The sequence below is a fragment of the Suricata suricatta genome, chromosome 9, assembly GCF_006229205.1.
Source record: "Suricata suricatta isolate VVHF042 chromosome 9, meerkat_22Aug2017_6uvM2_HiC, whole genome shotgun sequence".
Classification (NCBI taxonomy): domain Eukaryota; kingdom Metazoa; phylum Chordata; class Mammalia; order Carnivora; family Herpestidae; genus Suricata; species Suricata suricatta.
In genome coordinates, this window is record NC_043708.1 from 108,618,660 (window position 1) to 108,633,597 (window position 14,938).

Genomic DNA, 14,938 nt, shown 5'->3' on the forward strand with positions numbered 1-14,938 from the left:
CCAGCTCTGCCTGGGTCCTGCTTGGCTAACCTGCTCCTGCTCAAGATGGGGACCCTCTCACTCTCATCCCCCAACACGTCCCTGAAGCCTGGCTAGCCGGTACCTCCAGGGAGAGCGGACCCCTCCCACCTTGTCTCCACACACACTCTGCTCAGATATCTTCATTGCTGTATCCTCTGTTTATATGGCTGTCTCCCCACTCGACTGTCTTTCTTATTTCTCTCTCACCCTGGGGCCGCACACAGCTTCAGGCATACAGTCAGTGCTCAATAACTGTACTAAAATAAACACACCCTCCCTGCTGAAAAGCCCCTTTGGGTAGTTTCTTCAGCCGCACTGGTACCTTGGAACACAAACACAAGAGCTGGAGCGAGAGTAAGTCACTTGAGTTTGCTTCTGGCTGCCCTTGACCTCCTGGGTGGCCCCCAGTCACCTTCCTCTGGGTCTGCTCCCCTATAAAATGGGGGAAATCCCTTAGCTGACCTGCAGATCTTCAGGTGGGGATCCAAGAGGTCACGGCCTAGCCCCAGGGAGGGCGCCGGTTCTCACAGCCTTGTCCACTAAGCCTCAACCCCCCTGTGAGCCCCACTAAGAGCTCTGCGTCCCTTCATATCCCTTGAAGGAAGCCGAGAGGTGCAGCTGCCCAAGGGAAGCAGAGAGGGAGGCCCCGCCAGGTCCCAAACTGCACCCCAAGGCTCCACACAGGTCCTGCATGACTGAGTCTTTCCCCTGGGACTTCAGCCAAAGAGACTCCATGCACCTGGGCCACACCCAGTGACTGCTCCCACCCAGGCAGGGGGCGGTGGGGGGAGGGGCGGGGCTGGAGGCTCTCCCACAACTCAGGTCCGGCCCTGTTCAGCATCCCTCTCCCACCCTCCCTCCAACAAAGGGTTTGAGGCCAGGAGTTGCTGCCCCCTTCCTGGCCAGAGCTCAAAGGCCTGCAGAGTGAGAACAGTCACCAGGAAGACAGATGGGACAAAACAGCTGAAACACGGAAGCTTTGCTCCCGGGGATGTCCAGGATTTCCCGTGCAGCCCAGGCCAGCATGGAGCAGGCGGTTGGTTCTGCAGAGAGTAACCTGCCTGGAGCTGGCCTCATCCCCTAGGGCCCACTGCCGTGGCAGCATCTGTTGGAGCTGGCATCCCTGGACCTGGTCATAGACCACTTTTTCTTGGCCGGCCAGTTAGGGCCTGGCCATTTCCAGACAAGAAGCTGGTCATTCAGGTCTAAAAACAGACTTGCATTCATTAAGAAACAGAGCACCCCTGTGCTCCTGGTGGCCACCCTCTGCTGGGCCTGCTGAGGGGGGGCCCACAGGCCGACTCAGCCGCTCAGACGCCCCCACGCAAGGCTGCCAGGGGGCGTGACTACTCTTAGGACAAGTCCGCTCTGTCCATCCATGGATGCCATCCAACGCACCCCATTCCAACCATCCTGTAACAGCCACCTCAGAATCCCTCTGGCTTTGTGCATCCTCCAGCCTCTTCTCAGGGCACAGACAGGTTTGAAGGAGGCTAGGGTCCTGAAAGAGTCTGAGAGGGAGGCCCGGTAGTACCTCTCACCGTTGAGGGAAATTCAAGAGGTCACACTCTCTCTCTGAACCTAGTTACTCTCTACAAAGGGACGATAAAGCCTCGCCCCAGGAAGGAAAGTAAATGTTGTCTGAGGGAAAAACAAAGCAGAGCCAGGGACTGGGTGAACTGCACATGGGCCACCGACTCTCCTGCGGTGAGAAGAGCCCCTGTCCCGGGAGAGGCTGGCAGGATCACAGTCCTCAAAGGGCCGCCAGCCTCTCTGCCTCCCTCCTAAAACACCAATTAAATGTCTGCTATTCGCTCAGTTCTGTGTGAGTGCTGTGTATATTAAGAGGGATAAGGCAAGCTACTATCCCCAAAACGCCTGGTGGGAGAGGCAGACATGAAGCAAATATTTATATAAATCAATACATAATTATAACTGTGTTGTAAATATGCTATGAAAGAAGGGCACAATGTCCTAGGAGGACCTCTATCAGGGAGCTCAGACTTGGTCGGTCGTGGAAAACAGGCAAGATTTCCCTAAGAAGCAGAGGAGTTTTGAGCTGATAGCCAAAGGATGCTAACCAGATGGGGAGGGTATTTGAAGGGAGTGAGATAGGGGTCATTGTAGAGGGTTTATGGTGGATGTGCAAAGGCCCTGGGGCCAGAGGTGTGTAGCATCTATGAGGAACATACACAGAGCCTTTGTGTCTGGAGGGTGGAAGCAGTGAAGTGATGAGCCCTGATAAGGCTGGAGAGGATGGCAGGGCTAGATCATGCAGGGTCCTCTGAACCCTAGGAAGGGTTTCTGTCATTTTCTTAAAAGCAACAGGGAATCAAAAAAGGGTTTTAAACAGGGAAATACACAATCCACTTTGTATCTTAAACAATCACTCTGAGCGGCATCTGGCTAGATCGGTCAGAAGAGCATGTGACTCTTGATCTCAGGGTCATGAGTTTGAGCCCCACATAGGGTGTAGAGATTACTTAAATTAAAAAAAAAAAAAAAACCCAGAAACATTCTGACACACAGATTTGCTTCCAAGTAACCCAAAGGAGGTGGAGAAAGGGGAGTAGAGGTGAGTATCGATGAAATAGGGACACTCTTCTGTTGATGGTTTTTGTAGCCGGGTGATAGATACATGGATGATAGGTAAATCCTGCAATCTCTCCTTTTCTGTATATGTTTAAAATTTCCCATGGAGACAAATCAGCTAGGAGACTGTATTCCGGCAGATGTGACGTCTCAGACTTGGTGGCAGTGGTGATGAAGGGCCAAGGATGGATTCGGGATATATATTGCCAAATAAAATTCAACCTGGCTTGGTGATCCATTGGATACAGAGTATAAGCGGAAAAGTGCCAAATACGACCGTAGATTTCTGGCTTAAGAAAGGATACTACTCTGCTTTGCTGAGATGGAACAGGGACATGCATTTTGGGAAAGAGCATATTTGAAGGAAACAATCATGAGTTCGGTCTTGAAGATGTGTGAGAAACATTTAAGTGGAGATGTCAAGCTGTACATGAGTAAGGAGCTCAGGAGAAAGGCCGAGGCTAAAAGGATACATTTCTGAGTTATTGGCACATGAATGAATACAGGAGCTACAAGACCCCCAGGGAAAGTGGATATACAAAGAAGAGAAGCTATGAACAAGGATACCAACACCAAGTCAACAGGAGAAAGATTAGTCTCTTCAACAAACGGTGCCGGGACAACTGGATATTCACATGCAAAAGAATTAACATGGACCCCCTATCGCACACGACATATAAAAATAAGCTTAAAAATGTCAGAGTTAACATGACAAGACTTTTAAAAGAAAACAAGTGTTGGGGTGCTGGGGTGGCTTAGTTGGTTAAGTGTCCGACTTTGGCTCAGGTCATGATCTCACGGTTCGTGGGTTCAAGCCCTGTGTGGGGCTCTCAGCTGACAGCTCAGAGCCTGGAGCCTGCTTCGGATTCTGTGTCTTCCTCTCTCTCCACCCCTCCCCCACCCACATTCTGTCTCTCTCTCTCAAAAATAAGTAAAAACATGAAAAAGAAAAAGAAAACAAGTATAAATCTTTGTGATCTTTGCTTAGGCAATCTTCTCTTAAGATATGACACAGAAAGCACAAGACAAGAAAAGATAAATTGAGCCTCACCAAAACTGCAAACTTTTGTGCTACTAATGATATCATCAAGAAAGTGAAGACAGCCCACAGAATGGGAGAAAGGATTTGCAAGTCATATATCTGATACGTGACTAATATCCTGGAAATATAAAGAACTCCTACAATCTTAAAAATATTATACTAAGTTAAATAAGCCAGTTACCAAAGACAAATACAATTCCACTTACATGAAGTACCTAGAGTATTGAATTCAAAGAAACAGAGAGTGGAATGGTGATTGCCAGGGGCTGGGGGGAGGGGAAGACGGAGAGGTATTGAATGGGTATCTCAGTTTTGCAAGATGAAAAAGCTGTGGAAACTGGTTGTCCAACAATATGAGAGTGCTTAACACCTACTGAACTGCACAAATGCATTTAGAAATGGTTAAGATGGAAAATTTTATGTTATGTGTTTTTCTGGACCACAATTAAAATAAATTTTTAAAAAAGAACTCTTAAAATTGAATGATAAAGACAAATGACCCAACTAAAAATGGACAAATGTTTGAATAAACATTTTTCCAAAAGTGATGTCAAATGGCCAATAAATACATGAAAAGATGCTCAACATCCTTAGCCATCAGGGAAATGCAAATCAAAACCATAATTAGATACCACCTCATACACACTAGGGGATCAGAGTCGATATTAGATGCTGGTGAGGATGTGGGGAAATCAGAACCCTCATATGTTGCTGGTGGGAACGTAAAGTAGTACAGCTGCCTTGGAAAACAGTCTGATGGTTCCTCAAATGGGTAACCGCAGAGTTACAGAGCACTCCTAAGTATACACCCCAAGAGAGCTGAAAACATGTCCTCACAAGATCCGGTACAAGAATGCTCACAGCATTATGATAATTAGCCAAAAGATGGAAACAAGCCAAATACCCATCAACTGATGAGCAGATAAACTATGGCCGATCCATACAGTGGAATATTATGGAGCCATAAAAAGGAGTGAAATATTGATACAGGCTGCGATCTGAATGAACCTTACAAACATTCGGCTAAGTGAAAGAAGCCATTTACAAAAGCCCACATACCCTATGAGTCCATTTACAGGAAATGTTGAGAACTGACAAATCCCTAGAAACAGAAAGCAGATTAGTGGTTGCCAAGGTGCTGGGTAAAGGGGAAATAGGAAGTGACTAATGTGCACAGGGTTTCTTTTTGGGGTGATGAGACTGTTCTGGAATTAGTGGTGATGGCTGCGAAACTTGGTGAATACATTAAAAGCCACTGAATTGTACACTTTAAAAGCGTGAATTTTATGGTATGTGAATTAAATCTCAAGGAGGGGGAGAGGGAGGAGCTAAATCTGGGACCTGAAGAAGCTCAGCACTTAAAGATCCTGTGGAGGAGAGTGTCCCCGGAGGAGGAGACTAGGAGAGAGTGAGCCAAGAGGTAGAAAGCAAGCCAGGGATAGAGTGTTGTTTCAAAAGGAGGAATGGGAATCTGTGAAGCTTGCTGAGAGGCAAGGACGAAGAAAAGTGAAGGCAGTCTCTCAGCAGGCAGCGGCAGCCAGGACAGGAAGAACTCCAGCCAGGGACAGTCTCGGCGGTACGAATCCAGGTGCTAAAGGCCTGTTCCTCCTCCCTCCCTCCCAGGGTGGTGACTGCATCCCGGGGACGGACAGTGAGGACAGGCCCCCGAGTACAAGTGAGGTTGTTGCTCCGCACTGGTCACCGGCCAGCTCAGCACCACCTTCTCCCCAGTGAAAGCCGGCGGAGATGCGGGAGGAGGGGAGGGGAAGGGCCCCTGGGGGGAGGGGAGCTGCCGTCGCCCGCAACCTTCCTCCCGGGCCCACCCCTCCCCAGCACCCTCACCTGCAGCTCCTCCACCCCAGGCGAGAACCACTGGTCCATTTACAGCGCCGGCCTCAGCAAGGGCAGAGAAGCCCAGGGTCACCCGGCGCCAGAGGGCAGCCACACCCGGAATTCCAGCCCCGCACTCCGCGCCAGCTCCCCACGGCGGCGGCCTGGCGCCAGAGAGCCCGCCTGCCGGCCCGACCCAACCTTTCAGGGGGCTAGTGGGCCATTGGGGGGTAAAAGCAAACGCTCATAAGCGACTGGGGGGCGCTGCCGGGAGTGCAGACGCTGCGCCCGCACCTCCCGGCCTCCCTGAAACAGGATCCAGCGCCCCACCCGAGATCCCCCTCTTGGATCGGTGACAGCGACCAAACTCGGTAGCTGGCCTGGGTTTGGGACGCTCCAAAGCGGGGGGTCTGGCTGGTGCCCTGCTGCGGGTTCGGAACAACTCGGTTTCCCCAGGCTGTGCTTCGGCTAAGTCAGATTCCTGAGCGATGACCTAGTAGTCTTCAGGAGCTTGCTGGGTCCTGGGACCTCTTCCTCTAGGAAGAACTCCAGATTGTCTAACTGGTGGAATGTCTGCTCTCGCCCCTATTATTCAACCGTGTCCTGGAGGTTCTAGCCATTGAACAAAGAGGCAAGAAAAGGTTTGGATACTAAAAAGGATTTGCAATTTTATTTTAAATGCTTATTTTTAAGCTCTCCACCCAACGTGGGGCTTGAACTCAAGATCTCGAAATCAAGAGTTTCATGCTCCACCCACTTTGCCATCCAGGCGCCCCCCAAAAAGAGAGACTTTTTATTTGAAAGATGGTAAGATAAACTATCTTGAGGACACTTAACCAACTGAAAAAAAAAAAACCCTAACAAAGTGGCCCAGACATTCTTATACTTGGGAACTGGGCCAGACAGAGCTGTAGTGGGTATATTGGAGTTCATTATTCTAGGGCTTACGGGATGAATATAAAAGTCAATCATTTCTCTGTATACCCACTATATATAAAATAAAATATACAAAAGTTATAAAATATATTTGGGAAAATGATTCTTTTCATATGGCAACAACACATATAAAATACCCAAGAATAAACTTTTCCTTCTGTTTTTTTTTTTTAATGTTTGTTTATTTTTGAGAGAGAGGGAACATGAAAAGGGGAGGAGCAGAGAGAGGACACCTAGAATCCAAAGCAGACTCCAGGCTAGAAGATTTCAGCCCAGAGCTGGGTGCGGAGCTCCAACCACTGACCACAAGATCATAACCTGAGCTGAAGTTTGACGCTTAACTGACTGAGCCACCCAGGAGCCCCCAAAATAACTTTTAAAATGTAGAAAGTCCATGGGAAGAAAACCACGAACATTTTTTTAAATGACAGAAAAGAAGACTTGCATGGGGGAAAAAAAAGAAGACTTGAATAAATGTTCTTGAGTGGGAAGATTCAAAGTTTTAAAGAAGCTAATTTATCTCAAATTTAATGGAAGGGCTTACCTTACCAGATGTCAGAAGAAACTACAAAGCTAGAGCAATCAAAATACCATAGTATTTACTGGCTTAGGAAAGATTAACAGATCCTAACAGGGAGTCCAGAACATGATCTATGGGCATCTAAGAATTTAGCACATGATTAAGAAGGTGTTTCAAGTAAGTAAGAGAAGAATGGATTGTCCAATAAATGGTATTGGGGCAACTGGCTGTCTTACACAATTCACAAAAATAAATCCCAAGGAGATCAAACATTTAAGTATTTTTTAAATCAAAAAAGAACCGAGGCGCCTGGGTGGCTCAATCGGTTAAGCTTCCGACTTCAACTCAGGTCATTATCTCACATTTGTGGGTTTGAGCCCTGCGTCAGGCTCTGTGCTGATAACTCAGAGTCTGGAGCCTGCTGCGGATTCTGTGTCTCCCTCTCTCTCTGCCCCTCCTCTTCTCATGCTCTGTCTCTCTCTCTCCAAAATAAATAAAATATTAAAAAATTTTAAAAAGAACCAAAATAAAATAGAGAATATTAAAATATGAGGAAAGATCTTCCTTTTAAAATTTTTTTCAAAATATTTATTTCTTCTTGAGAGAGAGAGAGAGAGAAGGAGAGAGAGAATAAGCAGGTGAGAGGCAGAAAGAGAGGGAGACACAGAATCCGAAGCAGGCTCCAGGCTCTGAGCTGTCAGCACAGAGCCCAACACAGGGCTCAAACTCAACAACTGTGAGATCATGACCTGATCTAAGTTGGATGCTGAACCGACTAAGCCACCCAGGTGCTCCAGGGAAGATCTTTCTATAAAACCCAGAACATATAAAAGATTTAATTGTGTAAAAATTAAAAATTTTGTACATCAAAATTTAAACAAAGAATTGATATTTTTAAACATACAATGCGGTCATCCGAGTCAATAATAAGTGATAAACAATCTAACAGAGAAGTAAGCAAAGATGGGTACCTGGGTGGCTCACTTGGTTGAGCATTCGATTCTTGGTTTCAACTCAGGTCATGATCTCACAGGTTGTGAGTTCGAGGTGCACATTGAGCTCTGCACTGACAGTGTGGAGCCTGCTTGGGATTCTCCCTCTCTCTGCTCCTCCCTCACTCATACTCTCACTGTCTCTTAAAATAAGCAAATTAAGTTTTTAAAAATAATAAAATAAAATTTTTAAAAGTGAGCCAAAAATACTGAACAGCAAATCACAAAAGAAATATTTCTCATGACTATCTTATTGGTAAACACTTAGAAAATTATACTTCTCAGTACCACCAAAAATGTATTACAAATAAACAAATCCTTTGATTCAGCAACTCCATCTCGCAGAATTTGGTGTAAGGGAAATAAATGCACAAATAGGAAAAAATGTATATGCATACGGTTAACAATTACGGTGAAAGAAGTGGAAATACCTAATAATACTTTATCAATATAATAGATTCCTATGTGATTGACTACAAGAGTGGAGGATAACTGCATGTGTGTGGAGGGAAAACAGAGTCCAAAATATGCTGGTTAGGGGCGCCTGGGTGGCTCAGTCGGTTAAGCCTCCGACTTCAGCTCGGGTCAGATCTCACGTTCGTGGGTTCGAGTCCCGTGTCAGGCTCTGTGCTGACAGCTAGCTCAGAGCCTGGAGCCTGCTTCCAGCTCTGTGTCTCCTTCTCTCTCTGCCCCTCCCCCTCTCATGCTCTGTCTCTCTCTGTATCAAAAATAAATAAAAACATTTAAAAAATTTAAAAAAAAATGTGCTGGTTAGTGAAAAGTTGGTACAGATTAGTAAGATATAATTAATCCACTTATAAAACTTAAAATCTATACTTAAGGGTATATTATCAAACAACAGTGATTATATCTTGGGTGAGAATTATTGGTGATTTTTACTCTCTATAATTTGTTTTATTTAAATGTATTATAACAGGCATGCAATACTTTCAAAATCAGCAAAAACAATAAAGATATCTAAAAATAAAATGTAGAAATAATATCTCTTTTTTACTTATTAAAGTTTAAAGACTTAAAAGTTTGATAATATCTACTGTTGATCAACATGTTGGCAAATGGGCAGCCTCACCCGTGGGCAATGTGAGAAAAGGTACACACATTTGTAAGTAGATACACATCAGACCCATAAATTCTACCTCTAACAATTTACTCTTAGGAAATAACTGGACACAGATTTAAATGTATAAGAATGTTCAATGAAGTGTAGTTAGAAGAAGAAAACAATGGGGCATGAAAGAAATTGTGGTTTATTCATTCATGGAATGGAAGGCTATGTAACAATTAAAATTTTTTTAAAGTTTATTTATTTATTTTGAGAGAGAGTGTGCAAGCACACCAGTGGAAGGAGGAGCAGAGAGCGAGGGAGAGAGAGAGTCCCAAGCAGGCTCAGCGCCATCACCTTGGAGTCTGACCCACCAACCATGAGATCATAACCTGAGCCCAAACCAAGAGTCGGACATTTAACTGACTGAGCCACCCAGGCATCCCTTAAAATTATATTTATCCAGTTATTTATTAAAACTTATTTATTGGGGTGCCTGGGAGGCTCAAGTGATTAAATGTCTGTCTCTTAATTTTGACTCATGTCATGATCTCACATTTGTGAGACTGAGCCCCCTATTTGGGAACCTGCTTGGGATTCTCTCTCTCTCTCTCTCTCTCTCTCTCTCCTCCTCGATCTCCCCTCTCTCTCTCAAAATGAAAAAAATTTTTAAAAACTCATTTATTAGGATTGCCTGGGTGGCTTAGTCAGTTAAGCGTCCAACTTTAGCTCAGGTCATGGTCATGCAGTTCATGAGTTTGAGCCCCACATTGGGCTCTGTCCTGACGGCTCAGAGCCTGGAGCCTTCTTATTTTTTTTAATTTTTATTTTTTAATGGTTTTTATTGATTTTTTTGAGAGACAGAGACACTGTGAGCAGGGGAGGGTCAGAGAGAGAGGGAGACACAGAATCTGAAGCAGGCGCCAGGCTCCGAGCTGTCAGCACAGAGCCTGACGCAGGGCTCGAATCCACAAACCATGAGATCATGACCTGAGCTGAAGCCAAACGCTTTTTTTCTTTACAGAAAGATTCAAGCTAATAACTGATGAAGTGAAAGAACTAGAGCAATACCATGTGGCAGTTCCTAACGAAAATGTGTCTAAGCGAAATAGTCCTCAACGGCTGCTAACATCCCCCAAAGAGAAATATCCAGCCCTTATGTGCTTCCTCACATGCTTAATACCGCCTGAATCTGACCAATCTCTAGATCCAACTCTCAAGTTATAGGAAATACAGGAGTCAGAGGAACATTTTGAACACCACCAACAAACTGAGAAATGGTATTAGACAAGTAACCTGATTTCTTCAATAAACAAATTCTTTATGTTGAAGAAATCAGGTTACTTGTCTAATACCATTTCTCAGTTTGCAAGAAAAAAAAAAGAAATGGAAGGGGAACGTATAGATTACAAAAGATTATTAAGATAAGGATACATAGATTCAATATGTCAACAATTGCATTCAACCTCATTCAGATCCTTATTAAAATAAATAGTACAAAGACATTTATGAGACAATGGAGGAACTTTAAATGCTAATTCACTGATGATTTTAAGGAGTTACTGCTTTTAGGTGTGATAACAGGACTGTAGTTACATCCTGTAACTGTGTATATATATATATATATATATATATATATATATATATATATATATATTTAGGTTTATGTATTTATTTTGAGAGAGAGAAAAAGAATCCCAAGCAGGCCTTGCCCTTAGCATAAAACCAGACACAGGGCTCAATCTCATGAATCATGAGATCATGACCTGAGACAAAATCAAGAGTCAGTCACTCAGTTGATTCCACCCAGGTGCCCCTGTAGTTATATTTTTTAAAGGCTTTATCATTTATAGATACACACTGAAACAGTTTTGTAGATGAAATAATATCTTAGATTAGATTTGCTTCAAAATAATCCAGGAGTGAGAGAGGGAAAAGGTATATACAATACAAGGTTGGCCCATAACTTGGTAATTGTTGTTGAAACTGGGTGATGGGTGCATCCTGCTTATTATGGTATTCTTTTTATATATGTTTGAAAATTTCCACAATAAAAAGATTTAACAATAAAAAATACAAGCATTTTTCAACTTCTTTGGTAATCAAGGAAGCCCTGTATGAGTATCAATTCTGAGATACTGTCGTTGGGTTGTTTTAAAATAAAATTTCTGGGGGGGCCTGGGTGGCTCAGTAGGTTAAGCGTCTGGCTTTGGCTCAGGTCATGATCTCACGGTTCGTGGGTTCGAGTCCTGCATCAGGCTCTGTGCTGACAGCTAGCTCAGAGCCTGGAGCCTGCTTCAGATTCTGTATCTCCTTCTCTCTCTCTGACCCTCCCCTGCTCACACTGTCTCTTTCTGTCTCTCAAAAATAAATAAAAAACATAAAAATAATTTTTTAAATGGAATTTCTGGATAGTCCTACAAAATTTAAAAATATATATTTTTTTAAAGAAGGCTTCGAGGGGCACCTGGGTGGCTCAGTTGGTTAAGCGTTCGGCTTCAAGTCAGGTCATGATCTCATGGTTTGTGGATTCGAGCCTTGCGTCAGGCTCTGTGCTGACAGCTCGGAGCCTGGCGCCTGCTTCAGATTCTGTCTCCCTCTCTCTCTGACCCTCCCCTGCTCACAGTGTCTCTGTCTCTCAAAAAAATCAATAAAAACCATTAAAAAATAAAAATTAAAAAAAAATAAGAAGGCTTCAAGCCCAGCACAGAGCCCAGTGAACTCATGACTCTGGGATCAAGATCTGAGCTGAGATCAAGAGCCGGATGCTTAACTGACTAAGCCACCCAGGCACCCCCCCAAAATTATTTTTAGATAGCATATCGTGGGGCACCTGGGTGGCCCAGTCCGTTAAGTGTCTGACTTCGGCTCAGGTCATGATCTCACAGTTCATGGTTTAAGCCCCATGCCGGGCTCTGTGCTGACAGCTCAGAGCCTGGAGCCTGCTTCAGATTCTGTGTCTCCCTCTCTCTCTGCCCCTTCCCCATTCAGGCTGTCTCTCAAAAATAAAAAAAATAAAAATTAAAAAATTGAAAATTAAAAAAAATTAATTTTTTTAAAAACTAAAAATAAATAAATAAATAAATAAATAGCATTGTGTGTGGCCTGGGTTAGTATTGGCAGGTTTTGAGTAATCTGGTTAATGTTAACACATAGTAAAAAAATTTAAACTTTTTTCTACAGAAGAGAGAAAAAAATATCCTTATAACTGGTCTCAGTTGTTTGCTCAGGCCTACTACCCACGCTGCTGCTCTGACCCAAAATCAGAGACAAGGGATGCCAATGAAATGAAATACAGTAAAATTTTGACAATGATTTAACATACCATTGATGTGCCATGTCAACCCGTTAGGAGGAAAATAAATTTGTGTTTGATTTAAGCTAATTCTTTATGTGCTTCTTAGTTCAGATTTTTTTTAATGCTTTATTTTTTTATTTTTGAGAGAGAGAGAGACAGCGTGAGCAGGGAGAGTCAGAGAGAGAAGGAGACACAGAATCCAAAGACAGTCTCCAGGCTCTGAGCTTAGCTGTCAGCACAGAGCCCGATGCAGGGCTCAAACCCACAAACCACGATATCATGACCGGAGCCGAAGTCGGATGCTTAACTGACTGAGTCACCCAGGTGTCCCCCTTAGTTCAGATTAAAAAAAAATAGTGCCAACCAGAAGTTGTCATCTGTTTAAAAAAGTTCACTCTGTGATTTTCTAATGGATATTAGGGAACACTCTTTTTTTTTAATTTTATTTATTTTTTTATGTTTATTTATTTTTGAGAGACAGAGTGCAAGTAGGGGATGGGCACAGAGAGAGAGAGAGAGGGAGACGCAGAAGCCAAAGCAGGCTCCAGGCTCCAAGCTGTCAGCACAAAGCCTGACGCAGGGCTCATACTCACAAACCACAAGATCATGACCCAAGCTGAAGTCAGCCATTCAACTGACTGAGCCACCCAGGAGCACCTTCATTTTATTTATTTGAGAGAGAGAGAAAGAGCGTGAGTGGGGAGGAGGAGCAGAGAGAGAGAATCCCAAGCAGGCTCCATGCTCAGCTAGGAGCCCGCTGCAGGGCTAGATCCCACGACCTTGGGATCATGACCTGAGCCATGATCTGAGCAGAAATCAAGAGTCAGATGCTCAACTGACTGAGCCACCCAGGTACCCCACAAGGAAACACTCTTTTAGGACTTGGACTTGAAGAGGGGTTCAACCTCTATGGGTTATTAATAGGATTTTTAAAAAAGGTTATTTATTTATTTATTTATTTTGAGAGAGAGAGCACGGGAGAAGCAAAGAAAGAAGGAGAGAATCCCAAGCAGGCTTCTTGCTGTCAGCACAGAGCCCAAAGTGGGGTTTCAATCCCACCAACTGTGAGATCATGACCTGAGCTCAAAGCAAGAGTTGGCTGCTAACCAACTGAGCCACTTAGGTGTCCTAACCTCCATGTGTTACTAAAATTCCAGTCCTAATTTATGACCAAGTATTTCTAAACCACTAAAATGTGCAGCTCTGGCAGGAGAAGGGAGGAACCAGCTTACCCTGTAGAGGCTTATTTATTCTTGGGGGGAAAAAACCTTCCTTCTGGAATCTATGCTGTAGCAGGCAGGTACTCCTGGGGGGGTGTTGGTGTAAGGAATGGGGGCAATTACTTCTTATCACATAGGAAGCTCCATTCCCAGGGACTTCTGCCCTCCCCACCACCTTCCTCTCCCATATTAGTAAACACTTGGGGGATTAATCAAAGCTTCAAAGGTTGGTGATAGCAGCACAGTGTCCAAGCCTGACTTCATGCCAAACTTACACTTGGCACCAGAGATGGCTGCAGAATTGTAGGGCTTATTTTCACTTTTCAAGAAAGAAGAAAAGCAAGTTATTTTCTGGTGTACAAACTCAGACAACTGGAGAACAAAGTGGAATGCTTTTTGATTTCTTGGGCTTGTGTGTGTGTGTGTGTGTGTGTGTGTGTGTGTGTGTGTGTGTTTACTAAGTAAGCTCTAAGCCCAGTGTGGGGCTTAAACTCATGACTCTGAGATCAAGAGTCACATGCTCCATAGGTAGTCATAGCAAAGAAGAAATTATGTGAAAACATAAAATACCTCCAGAAATTGAGGCTAATTCGCAGAACCAATGAATGACAGCATAGAGAAAGCCCTTAGGGAGCCTACAATCCAATCTCCTTACCTTATAATGATGGCAAAGCAGACCCAGAGAGGGGACCTTTTCCCAAGTCGTAGCAAAATAGGAACAGCATGAGGCTTAGAACTCACTTCTGATTCCCAGAGCAAGGCTCATCATGCTGGTCTGATAAATATGGTATGAGGCATTCAGGGGCCAAAGCTACCGCTTAGCCAAGTTAAGGATGGGGCAGAGCCATCGAAGTAGGCACTGGGAAGAGCTTCATAGAGGATGGCTGGCCTAAACCCGTCATGAGTACTGCTGACCTTCAACCTCAGGGGGCTGGTCATCTTAGGTCAGCCTTTTGAGGACTCGCCTAGGTTCAGAAACGTGAAAGTAACCTGTAACATCAAGGCATGGATAGGGCCCAGGCTGTCCCCTCTAGGATATTCAGAAATTTCTCCTGAAGACAAGCCAGGAAGAACATTGATCTGGTCCCAGCAGAAACTCTCCTGGAAGCTCAGTGGCAGCGTCTGTCTGCTTTGCCCCCTAGACCTGCCCATTTGCCCCAGAGATGGTCACTGCTTAACTGGCCTTGTCGAACTGTAACCTCAAACCTGAGAGTGTCTGTCAGCATAGTCTGTATTCTAGCCACCATAATCAGAGGACTGTGGAGGGTACACTGGCCCCTTCCACTCCACCTCTCCCTGCAACCCCGCAAATCTTTGAAAGAAGCTGGACTTCGGAGTCAGCTAGAGGTGTACATGGGAAAAAGACATCACAAGATTGTCAGGGCACTCTCTCTTATTCTCTAGGAACCTAATCCCTGCTAGGA

At 44.5% G+C, this 14,938-nt stretch overlaps 1 protein-coding gene across 8 annotated transcripts in view; it reads right to left on the minus strand.

Annotated features, from left to right (window-relative positions):
* The window catches only part of GRAMD2A (GRAM domain containing 2A), a 34,288-nt gene that overhangs the window by 18,218 nt on the left and 1,132 nt on the right, over positions 1-14,938 (minus strand). For 3 of the 8 annotated variants that reach the window (XM_029952473.1, XM_029952474.1, XM_029952470.1), the window contains exon 1: positions 5,498-5,615. The exons of the other annotated variants lie outside the window; for them this stretch is intronic. The gene's annotated coding sequence lies outside the window, so the exon portion shown is untranslated. Of the gene's footprint in view, positions 1-5,497; positions 5,616-14,938 lie in introns of those variants that run through there. 8 annotated transcript variants of the gene reach the window in all.